Source organism: Muntiacus reevesi, chromosome 4 (genome assembly GCF_963930625.1).
Source record: "Muntiacus reevesi chromosome 4, mMunRee1.1, whole genome shotgun sequence".
Taxonomy (NCBI): Eukaryota; Metazoa; Chordata; class Mammalia; order Artiodactyla; family Cervidae; genus Muntiacus; species Muntiacus reevesi.
The window spans coordinates 118472844-118499021 of NC_089252.1; the positions used below are offsets into that span (position 1 = coordinate 118472844).

Here is a 26178-nt window from a genome sequence, read left to right on the forward strand (position 1 = left end):
AGATTTATAAGGTATGTGTAAGGTATCAAGTATCATAGTACAATGAAATCCATGTAGCCACTGCCCAGTTTAAGTAACATAACATACCTTTAAAATCCTGCCCCTGCTAGATACCATAATCTTCCCTTCCTGCTCCCTAATCACTCTAGAATTTTATGATCATTTCCTTGCTTTTTCTCAGTTATACAACACTTGTAACTCTAAATACTGTTTATTTTGAACTTTTATATTAATAGAATCATATGATATATATTCTGTGACTTTTTTTTTTTTTAAACCTGACATTATTTTCCTGGTATTCATCTGCAGTAATTTTTGTAGATAAAATTCACTAATTCTCACTACTCTATTGGCAAATACTGAATACACCTTAATTTATCCATCTACTACTAATGGAAAGTTGGATTATTTGCAATTTTTTGCTATTAAAACTGTACTGAGGGACTTTCCTAGCAGCCTAGTGGCTAAGAATCCGCCTTCCAATGCAGGGAATGCGGGTTGATCCCTAGCCCAGGAACTGGGATCCCATAGGCCGTGGGACCTGAGCCTGAGCGCCACAACTAGAGAGAAGCCCACAGGCTGCAGTGAGGATCCTGACGTAACCAAAAGTAAAATAAATGTCAGAAAAGTGAAGCCGCTGCACTGACAGGGTCTTTGTGTTTATGCATTAAGGACACGAGTCTTTTATGGCAGTGATTCAGTCCTCACTGAGTACCACTGACTGACTATGTTTTACGATAAATGACATGTAATAATTCTTCTATATTGATTCTATAAGGACTTGCTTTCATACAAATGACAGCACATGATAAATTTAAGAATAATATTACCACATTTCAACTTTTTGGAAAATGTATTTCAGACTGTTACACAGAATCACATGATCCTCAAAATTCAAGTTTACAACTGATCTTCACAAGACCCTTATCCATATACACAATAGTTATTCAGAAGGAAAAATTCGATACAGTATTTTAGTAGTTACATGATTTGTAACCAATACTGAATTACTGAAAGCTGAAGAACTCTCAATGAATTACATATAGGATAACCATTCTCAAATACAAGAAGCGAGACAATAAAGGAAAATTTTCTGTTCAGTCGTAGAAAAATGATAAAGGCATTTATGATGAGATAAATGCTTTAAGTTAGTACACAACCTACTGGGCGAATAAAACTGCCACACTGGTTGGTAGTTTTCCTCTTGAATATATGTGGTATGGCATCATCCATTTTGGAGAAGAAAACGGCAACCCACTCCAGTATTCTTGCGTGGAAAATTCCATGGACAGAGAAACCTGGTGGGCTACAGTTCATGGGGTTGCAAAGAGTCAGACACAACTGAGCATGCACACATTACCCAATTATCTGACATTAAGTAATACGTAAAATTTCAAGTCGGAGTTCTCAAAATGGTTGCTTGGTATTTTTGAATAGTGTCTGGTGTACTCAGAGTGTTTCTTTTCATTTATCTTTTCTTCTTTTATAAGGTTTAGTGGGACTGTGCAATGCTGGAGCAATAGTCCAGAATGTCCTGAATAGTGAATTCCATTGTAACACTAGATCCAGGATAACAGCGAGCTATCAAACCTTCAAAATGCTTGTACTGGCGAATGAATTCATCCTGCATGGAGTGCCACACCACCTACAAAATGAAAATGAGAGTCGCTAAACTGCAAGAGGAAACAATACATAACAAGAATGTAGAAACACTGTCAAGACATATTCTAAGCATTTAGGATAGCATAATTCACTTTCACACATTGGAGAAGGCAATGGCAACCCACTCCAGTGTTCTTGCCTTGAGATCCCAGGGACGGGGGAGCCTGGTGGGCCGCCGTCTATGGGGTCGCACAGGGTCGGACAGGACTGAAGTGACTTAGCAGCAGGATAGCATAATAGTTAATCACTGTGGATGGTGACTGCAGCCATGAAATTAAAAGATGCTTGCTCCTTGGAAGAAAAGCTATGACAAACCTAGACAACATATTAAATAGCAAAAACTTCACTTTGCTGACAAAGGTCTGTAGAGTCAAAACTATGGTTTTTCCAGTAGTCATGTAGAGATGTGAGACTTGGACCATAAAGAGGGCTGAGTGCCAAAAAACTGATGCTTTCGAACTGTGCTGGGGAAGATTCTTGAGTCCCTTGGACTGCAAGGAGATCCAACCAGTCAGTCCTAAAGGAAATCAACCCTGAATATTCATTGGAAGGATTGATGCTGAAGTTAAAGCTCCAATATTTTGGACACCTGATGTGAAGAGCCGACTCACTGGAAAAGACCCTGATGCTGGGAAAGATTGAAGGTGGGAAGAGGAGAAGGTGGCAGAGGATGAGATGGTTAGGTAACATCATTGACTCAATGGACATGAATTTGAGCAAACTCTGGGCAGTCCATGGGGTCGCAAAGAGTCGGACACAACTGAGCGACGGAGCTGAACTGGGAGAGAGTGAAGGACAGGGAAGCCTGGTGTGCTGCAGTCCATAGGGTCACAGAGTCACGTCTGAACGACTGAACAACAACAGTTAAGAATGTACATCCTGAAGGAAGATTCGTAACTCCTCGAGTGACCTTGAGTATGTTACACCACTCTTCTGTGCCTCAAGGCCCTCCTTATCTGTAAACTGGGTCGTGATAATAATACCTTCCTCACAGGTTCAAATGAGATTAAATGAGTGAATGTATGTAAAGTGCTCAGAACAGTGTTTGACAACACAGTAATGTTTATTACATTTCAGCTGTTATTGTATCTGTTCCAATAGCCAACACAGATGTGGCTATGCACTACTATGTATGAAATAAGACTAAGGATTAAATGAAACTTCACAGCAGATGAAAGTTTAATTTATCTAAAATTAAGGATGCAAAACACTTCTTGATGACATGGAGAACACCAAGATGAGTCAGACTAATCATGAGCAGTCAAAGGGATCTATAGTCTAGAAGTGGAAACTAACTTGCTGACAGATATAAGCAGAAATCAATACGACACTGTAAATCAACTGTACTTCAGTCAAGAAAAAGTAAACAAATGAACAGTCCCATCAGAAAATAAATCTTAGACAACTATCAAGGCAGAACCTAACACACACACACTGACACGGCAGCGCTGTCAATAGGCTACACTTACTCGACTTGTTTCACATCAGCACAGTGCAAAGGGCTTTATGCACGTATTATTCTATTTAAGTCTCATGACAACCTGGTGAGGGTGGGTACTATGAACGAACACCACTTCTATCTGCCAGTTCAAAGAGTGCCTTCTTCGAGGATTTTTCCTTGTAAATCCTAAATGTCACAAACCTTAAATTCCTAATAGTCAGCTTAAGACTATTTTACTAAACAGCTTTACTTACACTTTTTGCTTCTCATCTTTTAGCTCACAGTATTTCTTCCACTGGGAATGCCACTTCTATTTTATCTGTTAAGTTAGTATCTGACTTCCAGAGACTAACATAAATGCTTTCCTTCATGAAGCCTTCCATGATGCTAAAATCAAGAGTAATTCTTACTCATCTCTAACTGAGGTTTAAACCTGACTCTATCATACATTAGCTATGGGATCGTGGTCACATTACTCTACCTCTCTAAGCTCTGATTTTCACATGTATAAAATGGCAATGGCAATAATATTAGTGCCTACCTACAGAGTATAGGTATTATTTCTGCTTTTCAAATAAGGAAACTGAGGCTCAGAGAGGTGAACTAACTTGCTCCAAACCAGGCAGTTTTACCTGGAGGCAGATTATGAACCCATATCCAGGCTCCCATGCTCACAATCACTCCACATTCCATTCCCTTACTACCTTCCAAACTAAAACAAAACACAGAAAGTCATGAAAAACCCATCCCCAAACAAAAGCAAAACAACTTAATGTCTCAAAATGATACCACAGAAATATAAAATACAGAGATAGCCATATAAACTTGTATAAATATTCCTTTTTTCCTCACAATTTACTAATCTTGTCTGCATTTTATATGGCGCTTTCCTCCTGCACTAAAATTAGAAAATGTATAGCATTTCTAGAGGAATATTTAGGGGAAAATAGATATATAAAAGGATGTGCAATCTAGGTAGGTTAAGAGAACTAAAGCATACCTGAAGTAAGTTCTCCTCTTCACATAAATGTTTATCAACCTTCTTGTAGAGGTTATCGAGACCTTTTTTCACTTCTTTTCCAGGAGACTCTTTAATAACTTTTCGGAGTTCTTGCTTGTTAAACGCAAGTTGATAGCTCACTTCCTCCTCTCTTATACCCTGTGCCACCCGAGCTTCCACACCTTCAAAGAAATGCTTCAAGGAAATGAAAAGAAACAACGGCTAAGAACGGCTCTCACTACCACTTAAATTAAAAAAAAAAAAAAATCTGATTATAAACTAGTATATATCCACTGTGTAAAAATCAGACAGTTTGTGAAAATATAAAGGATAAAATAATAATCAGCTATTATCACACTACTCAGAGATAAGCACTGTCAAAAGACTAGAATTCCCTCTAGTCTTTTGATGTATGAAAATGAGATTAATTTTGTATGCTATATTTTTCATTTAATATTTTATGTTTTTCCCAAAGTATAAATTTTAATGGCTGCATCATGTTCCGTCCAATGACTATACTGTGTTTATTCATTCCTTCAGTATTAAGTATTTAATATTTTTTACTTTTTCTCTTGAAGTTGGCAAAATCTACTCATCAAAAACAAAATCTATTATAAATACAGTTATAAATAACTTTCATACATAGGTATTTACCCACATTTTTGATGACTGTCCAGCATAAATTTCTAGGACTATAATTCTTCAGTTGAGGAGTGTAATTGTTAAGCATTCTGAAGACTCTTCATATACACAAATTGCTTCCCAGAAAAGTTGTTACTTTATATTTCTGTCAGCAGTATATGACACTATTTTATCTTATCATACTATCATAAGCATTATCATAATTAAAGAAAAATCTTTGTCATTTTGAAAAGTGAAAAAGGGGGACTTTCCTGGCAGTCCAGTGGTTAAGACTCTGCCCTTCCAATGCAGACGGCATGGATTGGATCCCCGGTGGACGGACGGGGATGGGGAACTAAGATCCCACATGCCAAGTGGTGTAGCCAGTTTATTTGTCATTTTATTTCAATATTCTTCAGCTAGCAATGAAGTTTATCTGCTTTTCATATGCTCAGTAAGTACATTCAGAACCCATACCCATTTATATATTGGGATCCTAGTGCTTTTCTGATTGATTTTTAAAAGATCTTTTATATTTAGCATACTGACTCTTGTACTGTTATAAATATTCTTCTCAGGCTGCCTTTTAAGTGTAAGTGGTTTTTTAACATGTATATTGGCAAGTCTTTACTTGAGCACAACATGATTTAATACTGACAAGTCAAATCCCCTCTCTACTATTCTCTAAAATTTTCTTAGCAATTATTTATTTATTCTTCATTAAATTATTACATTTTTAATAATAATTTTCTAGACAAATCTGTTCCAGATATTTAAATTTTTTCTACACAGATTTTTAATTGGTTATTATAACATATAGGAAACAAATTGTTTTTTGATATATATATATACCTTGACTAGGTTAAAAAACCTACTTTACTTTACCAGATGAAATAACTCCCACATGTCACACACAGGTGATTGTAAGCCTGAGGGCCTCCCAGGTGGCACAGTCACAGACTCCGCCTGCCAGCAGGAGACACAAGAGGCCCGGATCTGACCCCTGGGTGGTAGGATTCCGTGGAGAAGGAAATGGCAGTCCATTCCAGTATGATTCTCTTTCCATATATCTTTATGTTTCGGTCTTACTGCATTGGCTAGAGCTTCTCTAACAATGTTACATAATAAAGGATTTATCAATGTGTCTGCTCTAAATTTGATTTCAAAGGAAGTTCCTTTATGTTGCAGTTACGCATCATGCAGGCTTTAGGTCTGAGACAGACCCTTTACCCTAAAGGAATATCTGCCTGTTCTTCAGTTTACAAGGCACTGGTTCTGCATTTGAATTGCTGACAACAGATAGACAATTTTTATTTGACTCTAACTTCAAAACAAAGATGACGAATCACACTGTGGACCTAATTTGTTAGAAGGGTCCATTTAAGCTTCTATTATGTTGCAAAGTTCTCTAAAACTACCATTTCTCATGTTTAAAGATCAGATTTGCTCTGGGGAATGACAAGTCAAGAAAGGAAGGATAAAGAAAAGGCAATGAATAAAACAATTTTTTATTTTCTTTTTATCTTGATAGAATTTTCAAAATCTTCATCTGAGCTAGGGATAAAGAATAGCCATTTACGAGGCAAGAAATGGAAGACTGGTATAATGGAAAAGGCTAAATCTATGGTTAATCCCCCTGCTTTGCTACCTGTCAATTACTATAACTTTTTATTTACTTCCAGTTTCTTCATTTGTAAAACAAGGATAATGCTATCTTACCCCACATCATCGTTTACAAGAATTAAAAGAAATAATGTATATAAAACATCTAGCAGTGTCTGAGCAGCTTCAATATCTCAGTCCATCCTTCCTTATCCTCCTGCACCCACCAATGAATGAGCAAATTTAAATGTCTGTTGTGTTACTCACATCTAAACACAGGTTCAAAACCAAGAAAAATATACTGAATGAAAATATGTTTACATTTAGCTTTTCAAGAGGTTGTCCTAAAGAGTATATGACATAAGACTGAAGGTGATCTGTGTTTTTTTGTTTGGCTTCTTTTTTTTTCAGCTTCTAGACATGAGATTTTCAAGCGAGAAAGTGTTGCAAAAATATGGTGGAAGTTTTCCATCATGAGGACATCCCTGGGGGTCTTCTGGCTTTCGTTCGCTACTTTCTCCACTAAAACAAAAATGGAAAAAATGTAACGATGACCTGGTATGACTATGACCACATTTAGCTATGGAAAAATTACATGATTTTTTTCATTTATAACTTTAAGAAGTAAGCACATTTCTGGACTTAATCAAATAAAACATACTGTATTGAAGGATCGACCTAAACCTAAATAAAAAATCATTCTAAAACAGTTATATATATATATATATATATATATATGGCTAAATTTGGATTCCTATTTCACATCTTTTAGCCAACCAAATTCTAAATTGTTCAAGTGCTTAAAATGTCAAAGGCAAATAAATGAATGCAATTGTAAGTACTAAGAAAAATAAACCTAATTAAAGAAATAATTCTGTGGTAGTACGAACTTTCTAAGAATGGCCCAAAACTGAGAAGTCATAAAGAGAAAGATGAATAAACTTAACATATAATTTGGAAGCTCTTACACAGTAAAACATACCATAAGCAAAACTGATTTATATCCTTCTAGGTTAATAAAGGATAACAAGACTGATAATACCGAGAAATACTGGGTCTCGAGGCAGATGTGACAGAAACTTTCACCAAACACTCAAAGGACCAAACAGGTATAATCTTTCTGTGTGGTTATTTGGCAGAAACTCAACAGACACAAAACTTCTGACCCAGGAATTATTTCTAATAACTGATCCTAGGGAAATTATTGGACAATATACAGAAATATACAGAAAACTGGAAACAAACCAAATGCCTGTTAACAGAAGATCTGCTAAGTAAACAATGACAGATGGAACTCTATGTAATCATCAGAAGTGACTACGGTTATCTGTATCAGGAGACAAGGACAGACACTAGAATCACAGAGTCTAGCAGGTTCCAAACAGGGTGTAAGGTGTGAGAAACATTTCAAATTACAGAACACACAATATGTGCATGTCTGTCAGGGAGAGAGATATACTGAAAAGTTCACACAGGTAAAAATTAAATGTTAACCTTTGTATGATGAGATTACAAATTACCTTTAGTTTCTTCTTGATTTTTAAAGTCAGTTTGCTGATTTTGGGGGGTATGTAATGAGCATATACTACTTTACAATCAGACAAAGCAAAGCTACTTTGAATTTTAAAAGAAATATCAACCATATAAATTATTCAATCATGTAATTTATCATCTTTCCCCTAAACCTGTTTCCACCAAAAATGTATTATCTGTAACTGTTGAGATAATTCTACTTTGGTCATTTTTTTTAGTTTTAAAAATTCCTGAATTGATGCAGTCAGATCATTTATTTCAAATTAAACACATCCACACTGTTTCTGTAACTTAACTGTGTGATCTGACATAGCTAGATGATGAATTACACTATTTTAGCATTAATTTGGGCTTCCCTGGTAGCTCAGCTGGTAAAGAATCGGCCTGCAATGCAGGAGACCCAGATTCAGTAACTGGCTCGGGAAGATCCCCTGGAGAAGGGATAGGCTACCCACTGCAGTATTCTTGACCTTCCCCGGTGGCTCAGATGGTAAAGAAACCACCTGCAATGTGGGAGGCCTGGGTTTGATCCCGGGGTTGGGAAGATCCCCTGGCTGATTGCACGGCAACCCGTGCCAGTATTCTTGCCTGGAGAATCCCATGGACAGAGGAGCCTGGTGGGCTACAGTCCATGGTGTTGCAAAGAGTCGGACATGACTGACTGACTAAGCACACACACATACAGACATCACTGTTGATCAGCTCAAGAAGACTCTTGCTAAAATGCGAATGTAATCCACAAGGTCATTTTTGTGTTTAAAAAATGAATTTCAACTTTGCATACTGATAGCCCATATGAACCCTAAAATAGAAGTAGTTCCTGGTAAATACAAAAGGGTTTTACACACTGTTTTTCAAATTTAAGAAATCTTTATTATTATTATTATTTTTAATATATATATATTTTTATTTACTTGTGCCAGGACTTCATCGCTGCATGTGGGATCTGGTTCCCTGACCAGGGATTGAACCCAGGTTCTCCACATTGGGAGTGTGGAGTCTTAGCCACTGGACCACCAGAGAAGTCCCAAATTTAAGAAATCTTTAATTTCAGAAAACTTTAAAAAGACTATAGACTATGGAAAATAATGAACACATCTGTCTCCCAACTTCTAACTTAATCAGAAATAATGAAAACAACTGACCAAAAACACCAGAAATAAGGAAAACCACCACCAAAAACTTCTTCATAATGTAACAAAAGTTTACCATTAACAAATACTCCTCTGATAAGTTTAGTATATGCTTTATCTAGATCTCCACGACACTCAGCATTTTTAAAGATTGATTCTGCGAGTCCAGCAAATTCTTCAAATTCAGCAACAAACGGGAGAATTCCTACTTTACTCTTCTTTGAGATCTTTACTTCTTCCATTTGCCTTATTTGGTTACTCTAAAGTTAGGCAGAAAGCAAGGGAGAAAAATAGCTAAGCAACTTAGAAACAACGTACAATTAAAAGTAAATATATATACCACAAAGGCATGATGTAATTTAATACCTAGAACATTTCGGACATTTACTAATCAAAGATTAACACAATATGGATAACTATGAAAAACTATTTCTAGAGATTAAAAAGTACATAGATATCATTGAAGGAACTAAAATCAAGGGAAAAAATCCAAATTATTCAAAACAAAATGCACTCAAAGCTTGTGAACCTCAGGTCTTTGTTTCAAGTAAAAACAACCAATGAACACTTCTATCATTTATAAAAGGTAAGTATATAATGATTGCCCACTTTGGGGCAGAGCAGATACCAGAGCACACACAGGATCTCTCAAGATTATTTCTGGTTGGTGTCTATATAGTCAAGTTGAGAACCACAACCATTTCCAAATCTCATCAGCCTAAAATTTGTTTGGATAGAGAAGTTCTATGTTTTGGGGGTATGAGCACAGAGGAGAACAGGTACTTCTACTGTGGATTTGCATTATATAGTTTTCCATGTACCTATTAGTCATTCACTCTAAATCAGTATAGCAAAGTACTTGTGTAAGATGGATACAAAGTAACAAATAGACATATAGACAGAATATAGACACTTTGGTTCAAAATAATCAATTATGATTCTGTGTACTTCCAGGGGATCTAGTTCTATTCCCAGTAAGAAGTACACTGCCCAAGTGTTGAATCATTTTCAACTCCTACCTAAAATTTCATTGTGCTGAGATTCTGGGGGTATAACCTGAAAACCATATGACATGTAGAGATTAGAAAAGTAACCGTTCTTTTGTTCAATATGGTATTGGAAGTCCTAGACATAGCAATCAGACAGGAAAAATAAATAAAAGGAATCCAAATTGGACAAATCATTCTAAAACCTGTATGGAAACACAAAAGATCGTAATGCCAAAGCAAGCTCAAGAAAGAACAAAATCAGAGGTATTATGCTCCCTGATTTCAAACTATACTACAAAGTTACAGTCATCAAACAATATGGTACTGGTACAAAAACAGACATGTACATTAACAGAACAGAGCGCCCAGGAATAAACCCATCCTTATACGGTTAATTAATCTATGACAAAGAAGGCAAGAATATACAATGAGGCAGAGACATCCAGATCATACCATTTTCAAAGGTTAAAGGGTACAAAACCACATCACTGTAGTGTGAGGAATCCTGAAAAGCAAAGTAAATGCAGGTAAGAAATGTACTGGAGTGCAGTGTCCAGCTTGGTAGTACTTGATATGTTTCTAATTTTATCCCTAGTTCTTGGCAGGCTAATCTTTTTAGCCCTGTTCCTTGAAGAACACTTTGGGCTTGGCCACCAGATGAAAGTACTAAACTCAGATACCATCTATTCCACTTTCTGCAGTTGTCTGACATTCATTCTTTGGCTCAATACACAGAGAACCATTCACTACTCTTTCAAGGTATGCTTTAGGTCCAGATCTTGTCCCAAGTACCAAAAACATGTAACACTTACTGAGCACACACAACTGACGACACTGTGAAAAGACTTGATTTAAATTAAGAAACAGATTGATGATAACCAACAGAAGGAACCATCCTCTTCCCTTTAGTGACAAGGTCCATCTTTTAGAAATACATGCAATTTAGGGAAAAAACACGACTTTATACCTTTGTCTAGGTTAATTTAACTAAATTTCTTCACTTCCCAGTTTTGAGAGGAACACGAACATTCTTCAGCAAACTATTACTAATTACCACTATTGTTCCCTGGTGACTCAGATGGTAAAGCATCTGCCTACAATGTGGGAAACCTGGTTTCGATCCCTGGGTCGGGATGATCCCCTGGAGAAGGAAATGGCAACCCAGTCCAGTACTCTGGCCTGGAAAATCCCATGGACGGAGGAGCATGGTAGGCTACAGTCCATGGGGTCGCAGAGAGTCGGTCACGACTAAGCGACTTTACTTTCACTTTCATTACTGTCATCATCATCATCATCATCACCATTACAAGCAATTAGTTACAAGCTCTTATTCTGTACCAGGCAATGTGCTAAGCACTTCATTTGAACCCATGTCTACATCTCCCTGACACTATTATATCTTACACTTCTAACAATTACATTCAACTGGATTGAGAGGTATTATATTAAAGTTTTATATACTAGCTTTATTCACTGTAAGAGCAAGAAAATCTTCATATTCTAAAAATGTACAGTGTTCTCATGGTTAATGTTCTAGCTATTCTTATTCTATGTCACATGGGACTCATTATCTTAGACTTTAGTAATTCTTTATTTTCTTTTTGGCAATCAGCTTACAATCAGACCTTACAGGTTTATCATCACTTCTGAAGAAAGCTGGGCAGGGAAGAGGATAAGTGGCCAAATTTCATAATATTTCAAATGCCAGTGCAATCATTTGGTGGGGAAGGAGGGTTAACAAGTCTGTTGAGGTGACATTTACGTTTCTACGGATGGCTTTTAAACTTTCAGAAATCAGTAAGCATTATTTTTAAAAAGTATAAAAGATGAAGTGGATTTTAATCACCCTTAATATTTTTATTATTCTCTCATTATTCTATGGGCTTCCCTGGTGGCTCAGCCGGTAAAGAATCTGCCTGCAAAGCGAGAGACCTGGGTTCGATCCCTGGGTTGGGAAGATCCCCTGGAGGGAATGGCTACCCACTCCAGTATTCTTGCCTGGATAATTCCATGGACAGAGGAGTCTGGCAAACTACAGACCATGGGGTCACAAAGACTCAAACATGACTGAGTGACTTTCACTCACTCATTATTCTATGGCTATTCAAGCACTGGATTTAACTTAGAGGTTACATAGTAGAATAATTCAGATGATAAATACCTATTTTTACATATTAATACTAAATATATTCATAAAATGAAACTCTTTTTAGAACCTGGCCCAATCCTGTTCATATCTATGAGCTTACCAAAACCTAACAGAAAAAATAAAGTTAATGATTTTTTTCCCTATTAGGAGAAAAATGATAACTACCAAAAGTTGTCATAAGAACAATTTATTCTTAAAGCAATATGATTAAAGCTACTGAACTGAAAAAAATACTTTAATCAATTAAAATAACCCAAATATTAATTACCCTATTGTGATATATTAAAAGAAGAAAAACAATAAATTCAAGTTTCAGTTGCTTCATTAAATCTATGGTCACTAATTGGTCACCTGGGATTACTTAGTGGATCTCGGGTGTAATCGCTGCTGCCTCTGTGTCAGCCACTCCAGGACTGGCCATGGTTCACAGTGTAGACGGGACACAACTTGGCACTAGCCTGCTCCTGGACACTGCAGCCAATACCCTGCTGCAAGGCGTGGGGATAGGAACAGTAGGTCCCCTGGTGGGAAGCCAGAAGTCTTTGAAACACACACACACACACACACAGATACTCTGCAATGGTTAAGAGTTCTAAGTTACTGAAAAAAAAAATACCCAACTTACAATACATTTGTCAAAGTTCCTTTTGACAGTCACCAAAACATCTCCCAGTGTAGTGCTCAGAAAAGAAGCGGGGTCCACGTTCTGTGCAGTCCACACATGGCGACTCATTTTGACTAGCATGTCAAGGGAGTTAAAGCTATCGATTTTGTCTCCTAATGCAATCAAGTTGTTCAGTTCTGGCTCAATGCAGCGAAATATTTTAATCATCATCTGGCGGATCATATCTTTCCTGTTCAGAAATACAAAACAGAATAGTTAGTACAAGCTTCAGGTGCATTTACCTTTAACTTTAATCCACTCGGTATACACAAATGACTAAAATTTGATATATCAACTAACACTGTCCAAATAGTTAATTATTCTAGAGTGGTTTCCAACATAAACATATTTTTTTGAGGTTGCATTTTTATCACTCAAAATAACATCCTTTGTAGAACTGGGTCCTGAAATGTGCCTTGTGATTTCTGAGAAATACACTACAATTCAAATGCAACTTCCTACCAGCAAACATCAAAATTGACTGCATTTGTGTGATTACAAGAGCAAAGAAAAGCCAAAGAGCCATAAAGGGGACCAAGTTTACTTCATTGAGAAGCTCTGTAACACACTGGGCACACAGATCGGTGCTCTGAGTGTTGTCAGCTATGGACAGTAATCTGGACTCCTCACTGGGCAGCATTCCTTCCTGCTCAATTGAAAGTTTACTTTTTTTTCACAATAAACAACAGATAGTAACAAACACATACTCAGATGAAACAGGCAGCGGTGTGCCAGCATTATGTTGCCGTGACAAAGTTCCTCCATCTGTGTCCTCTGCTTCAGTCTGCAAAAATTATTCAGATACTTTACATAATAAAAGGCTAACAAATTGAAGAGTTTAGTTTATATAGCAATAGCCTGCTCAGTCTCCAAATTCTTAGGAGAGAATGTATGATGAGAAATAATGATTTTTAAAGGTAGTATTATCAATGAAATTATATAATTTAACATGTTGCTTCAGAATGTTCAGGAGAAGCTTTGTTTTCAGATTTTATCTGAGAATGAGAAGCTGTGTTTGCTTGTGAGCACATTTGGGGGGGGTGGGGCGGGAGAGAAAGGTAGAGGAGACTCAGAGGGAGTGCAGGAACGAGGGGACAATTTAATAAAAAGCTGAAAATATCTAGGGACATGTTCAAGGGAGAATTTTGAAAATTAAAATCATTCTAATAAAATTAATCATTCTAATAAAACTTGAGCATAAAAAATGCTGTCAGAAGTTCTTACAGAAACTAACAAATTTACTAGCAATTACCATCTACAAGAACAAATCCCCTAACCATCTGAAAGACTTAATTTCTCAGTCATTTGAGCACTGGTTTTATATGTTAGTTCTTTTAAAGATCATCTTAATTTTAAAAAAATCACTTGATTTGCATTGTGTTTTTAAGTTCTTTAAAATACTCTAGCAAATGGCTCATTTTATTTTCTTACATTTATGCCACCAGAGAGCCATGTTCAATAGGCATTATTATACCCATTACATAGATGAGGAAAAGTAGGGATTAAATAATTAGTTTATGGTCTTGAAAGGTTGTTGCTGAACGATAAGACGCGGGATTCTTGGCCTCCGGAGGAGACAAATTCAATCCGGGGCCAGAGACGAGGCTGGATCGCTCAGAGCTTTTGTGTAATAAAGTTTTATTAAAGTATAAAGGAGATAGAGAAAGCTTCTGACATAGGCATCAGAAGGGGGCAAAAGAGTACCCCCCTCCTAGTCTTTAGCTGTATAGTATATAGTCACTCACAGTCTGTTAATGAAAAGAAAGGAATGTCATAAAATCTAGAATGGCACCAGATAATTCATCCCAGGCCATAAAACTATTGACTTGCATCTTGTACCAACAAATAGTTTCGTTTACATAGATTAGGGGAACAATACCTGAATAAGGAAGTTAGGCCCTTTGGCGGAACCAACTTGAAGATGGAGTCTGGGGTTCATTAACATAGCTTAAGACAACATTTCCATACGAAAAAGAAATGTATTGGTTAACTCAAGGTTTGGGAGTAGTTAGCTTTAGGTGAGACCAGGTGTCATGGCCACACAGAATGTTAGGAGAAACCTCCTTTTAATTTTGTATAGAGAAGGAAAAACAGATCGCTGGTTTGTTCTTTTCTGCCGGTTAAGAGAGATAAAAATGTCTGGCACTTACAGTCTCATACCTCCATTTGGAGACCCCTGGCCTTCCTGCCTGTTACTCTCTCATTCCCCCCTTTTCTTTTAGGAGAATTATGTTGCCTAGGGAAAAGGGGCGTCGTTTTCATTCCATAACTGCTTCTGAGCTGACAAGGGGCGTTGTCCCTAAATTGGTGAGGCAACATATTCTCCTAATCCTCATAGTGAGGATGTCTGATCCAGGGGCCCCAAATAGTAATCGGAAGAAGCTGCAGTGATAGCAGGAGTTTGAGCAACCATTTGTAACTTAAAAGCTTTCATGCGACTAGAAACAAATCCAGTTACACAGTTACAGATGCAGGGAGCAAAGAGCAAAAACAAAACAATCAGAATTATTGTAATTAAGATCGTTTTCCACCATGGGGAACTAGTTAATGTCTCCCAAAGTGAGGCGATTGAGGCTTCAGGAGTATCCATGGCCCCAATCATCTTGTTCATGTGTTTAGTAAAATGAGTAACATTAGTGCTCATATCAGGTATATATGTACAGCATTGAGTATGAATGATGGCACAAGTTCCTCCTTGTGCAGCAAAATAGTGATTAAACTGAGACAGCGTATAATCAAAATTAAAAGTCACATTATGTCCATAGTTAAGGTACAGAGTATTACACCAGTCCATTCTAGGGTTGTTAGATGTCATCAGACGAAGAAGAGGCATCACATGTGATTGTTGTCGAAGGTATTCGCAGACTTGGAGAAAGTCTTTTCCTTGAAGTGGAGATGTCCACCATGGGAAGCCTTCCACTGATGAAGAGGGGAGTGCTCCTCAGACCCAACAGTTAGACCGATTGTGGAATGCAGCATAGGAGTGAGCCCAGGACAGGAAGGCACTGTCTTGAGGATCAAAGGGCAGACTCAGGATTTCTGGAGTCAGCAGAAGTAGGCTCACATAGATTATCAGGCCCATCTGAAACATACAAAGTCAGAGCACAGAAAGTAAAAACATAAAATGACATCACTTAGTTCTGGTCAGGGTGCCTCCTCTTGACTCGAGTGTGATGTACCCAAGAATCAATTCCTGGCACTTTGACAGCTGTGGGAGAAGAAAGAATAACCTGGTAAGGGCCTTCCCAGAGGGGCTCGAGGGATGAGCCCCCAGATCCCAATGTTTTTGTGAGGACCTCGGTTCCTGGCTCAAATAGAGGCTTGCTGGATTCAGAGGCTGGGTCAGGAGTCGTCTCCCTGAGTTCTGTTAATGCCTGTTGAAAAGCTGAGAGCTGAGTTACATAATTAGTTAGCTCTAAGGCTTCAGGATCTATAACAATGTCTGTGCGTAAGAAAGGCCTTCCATAAATACATTCAAAGGGGGACAGTCCCTCCTTTTTTGAGGCAGTTCGAGCCCTCGTTAAAGCTATGGGTTTCTTGAGTTAATTTGCGCAGATGTCTTTTGATAATGTCATTAGCTTTTTCAACCTTTCCTGAGGATTGGGGTCTCCAGGAACAGTGTAAGTGATACTCTATTCCTAGAGCTTTAGACACCCCCTGAGTTACAGCAGCTTTAAAGGCGGAGCCATTGTCACTCTGAAGGCTCCGTGGCAGCCCAAACCTGGGGATGATTTCATGGATTAAAATCTTTATAACTTCCTTAGCTTGTTCACTACGACAGGGGAACGCCTCAATCCATCCAGTAAAAGTATCCACCCAAACTTGTAAGCAAGAATATCCATTAGGTTTTGGCATATGAGTAAAATCAATTTCCCAGTCCTCTCCAGGATACTTTCCCTTTCGTTGTAATCCAGATTTTGCTAGCCTTTCCGTCTTTGGGTTATTTTTCTGACAAACCTCACACCGTTTGATAATGTTTTTTAAAGTTTTCATTATATTTTTACCTTCAAACAAACGAGAAGTCATCTGGCAAGTACTTTCTACACCCAAATGAAAACTCTGATGTAAACCCTTAAGAATTTTCCACTGAGCATTTTCAGGAATTATTAATCGTCCATCCTCGGACTGTAACCATCCTTTATCAGTAATCTTTGCTCCTCTTTTCTCATATCTTTTTAATTCTTCCTCAGTATATTGTGGTTTTTCTTGTTCTACAGGACCTGTCCATATCAAAGGCGTCTGTAGGGAGGGGGTTTCAAAAAGTGCCGCTTTTTTGGCTTGAGAGTCTGCTAACAGGTTACCGGCGGCTACTTTACTCCCATCCCTGCTGTGCCCTTTGCAATGCATAACCGCTACTTCTTTAGGACAATAGATAGCAGTTAAAAGTCTCTCAATCTCTCTGAAATGCTTAATAGGTTCCCCTGTTGCTGTTTGAAACTGTCTTTCTTTCCATACTGCAGCATGAGCATGCAAAGTCAAATAAGCATACTTAGAATCAGTGTAGACATTTACTCGCTGCCCTTTGCTTAACTCTAGAGCTCAGGTCAGAGCCACAAGTTCCGCTAACTGGGCGCTGGTTTCCTGGGGGAGAGATTTTGCTTCTAAAACCTGTTCAGCCGTCACCACAGCATAACCTGCTTTACGCTTTCCATCCCGAACAAAAGAACTGCCATCTGTAAATATTTCCATGTCAGGATTGTCTAATGGGGTATCCATTAGATCTTCCCGAGCTGCATAGTTTAAAGTTAGAAATTGGGAACAATCGTGATCAGGTGTTTCATCTTCCTTCTCAGGAAGGAAAGTAGCAGGATTTAAATTTCTACAAACTTAAAGCTTAGTTACTGGTCCTTCTAACAACAGTGACTGATATTTAAGAAGCCTACTGTCTGTCATCCAAATGTTAACCTTAGAATTTAAGATTCCACTCACATCATGAGAAGTCAGTACAGTAAGGTTTCGTCCAGTAATTATTTTTAAAGCTTCAGGTGCTAATAAAGCAGCTGCCCCAATTACTCTTAGGCAGTGGGGCCACCCACGTGCAATTACATCTAATTCTTTGCTTAGATAAGCAATAGGTTGCTGGTGAGGCCCCCGGGGTTGTGTCAAAACTCCCAAGGCCATACCTTTCCTTTCAGTGACAAACAAGTTAAATTCTGACCCTGTGGGCAAACTCAAAGCTGGAGCTTGCAGGAGAGCAGTCTGAAGAACCTTAAAAGCCTTTTGAGTATCTGGAGACCAAACCAGTTTGTCAGTTTGGGCCTGCTGAGTTTCAGCTATAAGTTTATATAAAGGCCGGGCAAGTTCTCCATAACCCGGAATCCAAATACGACAGTAGCCTGTGATTCCCAAAAATCCTCTCAATTGCCTTAAAGTCATAGGTAGGGGATGGTTTAGTATAGGTTTAATTCTCTCGGGGCCTATGGCCCTAGTCCCTTCTGATATGATTAGGCCCAGATATCTAACAGATTGTTGACAAAGCTGAGCCTTTTCTCTTGATGCCTTGTAACCGCAGCCTGCCAGAAAGTTTAAGAAATCTTCTGAGGCTCGTGAACAAGCTTCCTCTGTCTCAGCACAGAGCAAAATATCATCTACATATTGTAACACTACTGCTTTAGAGCTATTAAAGTTTTGTAGATCCCGTGACAAACTTTGTCCAAATAAGTGGGGACTGTCACGAAATCCCTGGGGCAAAACTGTCCAGGTTAACTGAGAAGCTGGCTGAGTAGGGTCTTCAAAGGCAAATAGAAATTGACTTTCCTCTGCCAAAGGCAGTGAATAGAAGGCATCTTTTAAATCAATTACTGAAAAATATTTGGCTCGTTCAGGAATTTCAGACAGTAGCGTATAAGGATTAGGCACCACGGGGTGTAAAGGAACCACAGCCTCATTTATTATTTGTAAATCTTGAACTAATCTCCACTTATCATTTGATTTTTTTACACCCAAAATAGGAGTGTTGCATGGACTGTTACAGGGAACTAATAGTCCCTGCTCCTTTAAATTTTCAATGATGGGTTTTAACCCTTCCTTAACTTCAGGTTTCAGTGGATACTGCTTCTTATGTGGGAATAAGTGTGGGTCTTTGGAGCTTGACAACTACAGGAATAGCATTTTGTGCTCGACCCACAGATTTTCCATCAGCCCATACTCTAGGATTCACATTTTCTTCAACTAAAGGGAGAGAAAGGGAGGGCTCCATATTCATGAAAACAGAGGCATGGACCTTGCTCAGTATATCTCTCCCCAAAAGGGGTGAGGGTGATTCTGGCACGATAAGAAACTCGTGTGAAAATAGCACAGAATCCCAGTTGCACGATAGAGAATAACTGAAGTAATACCTTTTGGCTCGTCCAGACAGTCCCATTACGGAAGAGGATCGGGAAGAAAGTGGGCCAGGGGCTTCAGTAAGCACGGAGTAAGTTGCCCCATTATCTAAAAGGAAATTGAAGGATTGGCCTCCCACCGTTATCAATACCCGGGGTTCCTCAGGTGTAATTAGGATGGGAGCTTGTGTGGGGACCCCCGGGCACCTTCAGTCCTGATTGTCTTGAGAGTCAGACCCCTGAGACCTACACCTCTGGGGGCAGTCTCTCCTCCAGTGTGGTCCCTTGCAGACCGGACATGGAGCCGGGGGCGGCTTAGATGCCTGAGGGCAATCCCGCTTGAGATGCCCCTCCTTTCCACAGCCATAGCACGCCCATCCCTTTTCACCTGGGTCCCTCTGGGCATTTTTCTCAGGCTGTTTAAGAACGGTTTTCATAGCCATTGCGAGGGCTTCCGCCTTTTCCTTCGTCTTTCTCTGCCTTTCTTTCTTTTCCTCATATTCCCTACCATAATAGACTGTCTGAGCCAGTTGTAACAGATTATCTACAGACTGATTTGGTCCATACGCCCGTTTTGATAACTTACGGCGAATATCTGGAGCCGACTGAGTGAGAAATCTATCCTTTAAGATCACTTTCTCCTCTTCACTTTCGGGATCAATCTCAGTGAATCTGCGAAGGGCTTCTCTCAGTCTGTCTAGGAATTTACCAGGAGCTTCCTTCTCTTCTTGTTCTATGTCTGCCAGTTTGCCATAGTTTAAAGGCTTAGAACGCACCTGCCTGAGTCCTTCAAGAATACATCTGACAAAATGACTCTGATCCCATCTTCCTTTAGCAGTGTTATAGTCCCAGTCTGGTTCTGTAGCTGGGACCGCCTGACTCCCAGTGGGGAGGGCAGTTATCTCGTCCTCCCTCTTTCCCGCTGATTCATTACCAAGCCATTCATCTCCATAAGCAACCGCTTTACCCAAAACTCGAGCCTTTGAGTCGGCAGTCAACGTTTGTCCCAAGATATACATCACATCCTTCCAAGTAAGGTCATAATGCAGAGTAACACCTTTAAAAGCTCTAATACACTCTAATATACACTACTTCTACCCTATTCCCTTGCTTTTTACAGAACTGTTTTAATTGTAAAACAGTATTATACTTAAGAGACCCTCCAACTGGCCACCGTTCGCCATCCTCCAGTGGGTACCGCGGCCATGCAGTATCACATAGGAAGACCAGGTGTGTCTTCTTTAAGCCCTGGGGATCAAATCTATCCCAGTTTTTCAGGATACAGTTCAAAGGAGTGAGGCTGGAATTGTTAGCTCCCATCTGTAAGAGAGAAAAAAAGCGACCAGCGCCAATTTTCTACCGGAGGCGTCCCTCCCTGCTCTAGATGGGGGTGTAGACAGACATTACACCAAAAGCTTTTCCTTCCTGGTAGGACTTGGTCTGTCCCTTACCGACGCAGGCGTCACACTCGTCCCTCCCGGTTCTACCACTGAGACGGGGTGGGGATGCACCCGGGGTAGACCTGATGGCATCCCTGACTGACGTCCAGCTCTTCACCTCGCTTGCCTCTGATGCCACCCAGGGTGCAATCAGAGTAACGTTCCGGAATGCCTCCCAAGCCAAGACCTCTGGGGGACACATTCGTCACCTGAGTGCCTGTGCACGACCCGGAGTATATTCCTGACCACAATAAGACTGATACAAACATGAAACTGAGATGTTCCTTCCAAGAGTCACCACACCGGTATAAGAGCCTCCTCTGCTCCACTAAGAGCCAGTGTTACCAAAAGAAAAAAACCATTGCAGTTCCAATCCAAGTAACCTTTAACATCAGAGATGCTCTGGGAGTTAGAGCTCCATCTAGCTTCCAAACTTTCCATGCCTAGCGAGGCTAGGCGCTTCCTGACTACCAATCCAAGTTTGAGACCTAGACCACAGTAGAGTAGCAACATAGGTTACAAGTCTCTTGAAAGCCTAAGATCCGATAGATAAGGTTAGTACTTATAATTCCCAAGGAGTTATGAAATGGTCAAAGAGACCGAAAAGTTTGACCGAGAAAAAAGAGTTTGGTCCACATGCTTTGCCCGTTTCTGGTCGGTTCCCAAAGGGGACATTGGTTGCCTCTTGGCATTGGCAGGTCGGTATAAACCCCCGACAAGTTTCTGCCATAAGCCTTATGAGGTCGCCGAGGAAGCGCAGAGCAGGGCCTTTCATTCATTCACACAAGCACACCGTAGAGTTAGTAAAGTACAGCGGAAAACGTGTTCGCTAGGAGAACAAAGAACTAGAGCTCCAAGCATCCTTACCTTGTCCTGAAGGATCCCGGACGAGCCCTCAAGATGAAAGGTTGTTGCTGAACGATAAGACGCGGGATTCTTGGCCTCCGGAGGAGACGAATTCAATCCGGGGCCAGAGACGAGGCTGGATAGCTCAGAGCTTTTGTGTAATAAGGTTTTATTAAAGTATAAAGGAGATAGAGAAAGCTTCTGACATAGGCATCAGAAGGGGGCAAAAGAGTACCCCCCTCCTAGTCTTTAGCTGTATGGTATATAGTCACTCACAGTCTATTAATGAAAAGAAAGGAATGTCATAAAATCTAGAATGGCACCAGATAATTCATCCCAGGCCATAAAACTATTGACTTGCATCCTGTACCAACAAATAGTTTCGTTTACATAGATTAGGGGAACAATACCTGAACAAGTAAGTTAGGCCGTTTGGCGGAACCAACTTGAAGATGGAGTCTGGGGTTCATTAACATAGCTTAAGACAACATTTCCATACGAAAAAGAAATGTATTGGTTAACTCAAGGTTTGGAAGTAGTTAGCTTTAGGTGAGACCAGGTGTCCTGGCCACACAGAATGTTAGGAGAAACCTCCTTTTAATTTTGTATAGAGAAGGAAAAACAGATCGCTGGTTTGTTCTTTTCTGCCGGTTAAGAGAGATAAAAATGTCTGGCACTTACAGCCTCATTCCTCCATTTGGAGACCCCTGGCCTTCCCGCCTGTTACTCTCTTAGTCTCATAGTAAGAAAGCCATAAGAAAGATTCTGATTTGAGGCTCACCATTTTTCTCTTGCTTGCTTTCATTTATTTTTTAAGACCATGGGGGCTTTCCTGGTGGCTCAGCAGTAAAGAAATCTGCCTGCCAATGCAGGAGCCACGGGTTCAATTCCTGGGTTGGGAAGATCCCCTGGTGAAGGAACTGGCAATCCACTCTAGTATTCTTGCCTGGGAAATCCCATGGAGAGAGAAACCTGGTGGGCTACAGTCCACGGGGTTGCAAAGAGTCAGACACGACTTAGTGACTAAATAACAACAAATATACATTAAAACATCATTTTAATTTTTTAATTCTATTTACTTTTTCTTGATCACTAAAACAATAAATTTGCTTTTTAAAAATATTTTTTGCCAAGTAAACTCAGACATTTCCCCCACTCATCAATTTGGAGAATGTTTAGGCCTAAGATAGTCTAGAATATTAGATTAGATGCCCAAACACTATCCTTTTTTTTATTATCTTATATGATAAAAATTATTTAAAAAATCCTTACAATGTAAATTCTTTCTGTTCTGATATTGAAATTATGACAACATAATGATTAGGCTAATTATGATATAGATCACAAATATGAGCTAGTAAATAAATGTCACCCATACCACAGTTCCAGGCATACTCTGATGTCGCTGTAGTTTGAAAAATTTACTTATGAAGTCTTGTTCTGCCAGACACAGGGGCTCCAGTTCACTCAGTACCTGTTCAAAGATCTGAAGAAAACCAAAATGATTCTACAAAGAACTGAACAAAACGCTTAAAATAACATTCCACATTTAATCACTTTTCTGCAGCAACCAGGGAAGCTTTATCTATAATCTTAATAGAATCCCCCAAACAAATACTTCCAAGATTGACAAGACAATGCAGTATTAATGAGGCATAACAGGGTCAGAACATACCTAGAACAAAACTGACAACAATTACTCACTTGGAATCTGGAAAGAGGAACAGAGTGATAAAACTTTATTTAAACAATTTAGCTTCATAAAAGTTGTTTCCTCTTTGTAGTCACTCAAATAACTGGATTGACAATGCAAGCCCTTTATGATTTATAACAAATTTTAATAAAGCTGTTATGTCATTTAAATGATGAATCACATTTCAGTTGCCATTTGACCAGTTATTTTTTTTTTTTTTTAGATTCAGAAATGGAAAGTAAGACACGGTTAATTAAAAGAGTCAATAGAGCCCAAATCTTTGAACACAATTAAAGCAGTAACAAACTGGTGCTAGAAAACTGACAGTAATGTTTAAGAAACATGCGTCATTTTATCTTACCTTATCAAATCTGGCTCTGTCGGCGACATCGAGATCACAGGCCGACATGTTTCCCATGTCCAGCAAGGAAGATGACTGAGACCGGTGGTTCCCGGAGCTCTGAACACTGAGCTTATTTAGACTGGAAGTAGACCCGGTTAATTTCCCGGAACTCCCGTGAAGACCTGGAAAATGATAAACCTTTAAAAGCTGTGACCTTCACGAATGAAAGGTTCATGGCATCCATCAGGGCTCCCTTCTGCTGTCCTGCTCTTCTGGGGCTCATATGGGTTAGGGCACAACTCTGCCACATGAAGAGAATGTAGAGTGTCTTCCACTTTCATTAAGATTTGTGTTCTACTTCTGAGCCTATGTAAAGATAGGTGAAATCATACAGAATCACAGAATAAGACTGAAAGGGATCTTAGAAATCACACTGTGCCCTGCCCAGTCTCATCACAGTTGTCTGATGATTTTTCAAAAGTAGATGAGGAGTTCTTTTCCACTCAGAAGACATGACTATGGATGAAAGTCACTGACCCCCTAGAATACTAGCTAACATAATGATTGTATTTCTAGAAAAAAACTGCCATATTCCAATATTATTTGCCTCTACATTGAATCAACATATTAGGCTGAACCACATGAAACTACCAACACTCAATTAATCTTGTCCTACTAAAAACGTCAATTACACATGACTCAACTTAATACATCCCTGAACTCAGACACTCCTGTTTTTTCAGCAAGTGAATTGATTAAAGTTCTTTTAAAAACTAAACAAAATGAAAAGAGAAAAAAAAACAACAAAAACAAAACCCTGAATATTTGTTGTATTTAAAATACAACTAACATAACACATACATAGTTAACTATATTAATATGGGACATCTGAGTTTAGGTATAAACATAGGTATCTATCATAGCTATGAGGAAAAATGAGAACAATATGTCTGCACAATATCCTACATACACCAAACTATTAAAGGATTCTATTTTTACAAGAAAATGTGATGTTTCTATTCAGAATTAAATTTAAACAATAAAACATTTTTATTCTTCTTGACTATTTCTCAGCTAAACCTGTATTATTCACTGATGGTCAGAAGGGACAAATAATAAAATAAGTGATAAAAAATATGATATACAAATCATATTTGTATATGTAAAATAAAAAATAACAACAACAAATATGATATACAGTTAGTTAGAGACAAACTTTGGTTTCATTATGCAAAATCTGACCATACGTACAAGAAATTTTATAGTTTCTAAACACAGCCTGAAAACAAAAGTATAACGGTTAAGACTTTTTATAAGTTTCTGACTACCCACCATACATGTTTAACCATACCACACATTTCTTGGATGCAGTCATCCACTTCCTTTCTGTTAGTTTTCTTTCTGGCCAAAACCTGGCAACCCAGAGCAAGCAGTGTTTCTGGCGCAGCTTCTCCAGGATGAACGACTGGCTCCTAGACACACACACGCACTGAGAGCACCTGCTGACACACCGAGCACGCCCACTCTCTGCTTCCCGTCTGACAGCACTGCTTTTCCAGGCAGTGTGGCTGCGACGGGTTAGGCTGCAAGCGTCACAGACAAAGACAAGTTAGTAAGCTGCAATTTGCACAAACCACGCACAAGAGGAAGTTAAAGCTCTAGTTGAAAAGACACATGCAAAGAACCAGGAGCATCAAGTAACGAGAGATGCAACATATGTTTAGTTGGTCAGCTACTGCTTGAGAAATTACATGACAGAAAAACCTTTACTAGTCTTTTAATGTACTATTTAATGCAAATATTCAGGTAAAAATATCTACATTTGTAAACCTCCCCCACACTTTTAAGTCTCCTAAGCTGATGTACTTAAATTTAAAGACTACACTTCCAAGTTCTGATTTCTGAAGAAAACAGAGTTCAAGTAAATAATTTAATACAGTGAAAATTTAATAGAATGAACTTGCACATTTATACATTAAATGCATTAACAATCCTGTATTCACTGAAAGCTCTTGGAAGGAATCTCCACTGTACTAAATAATTTTATACTCCCTCTGATAAAAAAAATTATGAGTGGAGTTTTAAAACCATTTTAGAAATAATAAGCTAAACTGTTTAGTAACTTAGCTAGCTCTGTGAACACTGAGAATAAAACACATGTATCAAAACACTAATTATTGGGAGATGGGTAGGTAGAAGGGTAAAGCTGAGAGACAGGTTTAATGTGGGAATTGGAGTTCTTTCAGGGTCATTTGGCATTTCCTTTATCTAAAACCTCTCTTTAGTATTTGTTAGATCAATTGTAGAGATCGTTTTGTGAAACATTCTAAACCCAAATGAGAATCTAACTTGAATGGCAAAGAAAGAAATTATAGAATAAAACAGAAAATTAATGAATATAACTCTAGAAATATTTAAGAAACGGAAAACAAGGTGTCAACTCCTGCCAAACAGGGATAGTGATAGTTGCTATTGCTAGGCAAAAGCTCGAGTATAAACTACTAATTTGCCACACCAAAAACATGTCAATCTTCCTAGCCTTGTCTGCCTGAAGTTTAAAGGAATATGAAATGATAAGGCTGGACACACAGCAACCAGGAGCGGGGGATGCACTGGAGCCACTAGCTTGTCAATCTGAACAGTACCTTCTGGCGATCTTAATGTGTCACTCTACTAAGTTCACCAGTTTCAGAGCAAAGCCTAATTCTGCATATATTTTTCTTTTTTTAAAGTAGTTAAT

The 26178-nt window shown here is 38.8% G+C and overlaps 1 non-coding gene and 1 pseudogene across 1 annotated transcript; both read right to left on the reverse strand.

Annotated features, from left to right (window-relative positions):
- Positions 1-694: 694 nt before the first annotated feature.
- The window catches only part of LOC136167500 (exocyst complex component 1-like), a 47267-nt pseudogene continuing 21783 nt past the window's right edge, over positions 695-26178 (reverse strand).
- Positions 8810-8882, reverse strand: TRNAG-CCC (transfer RNA glycine (anticodon CCC)). Its single transcript has one exon. It is a non-coding gene; the product is annotated as a tRNA-Gly (tRNA).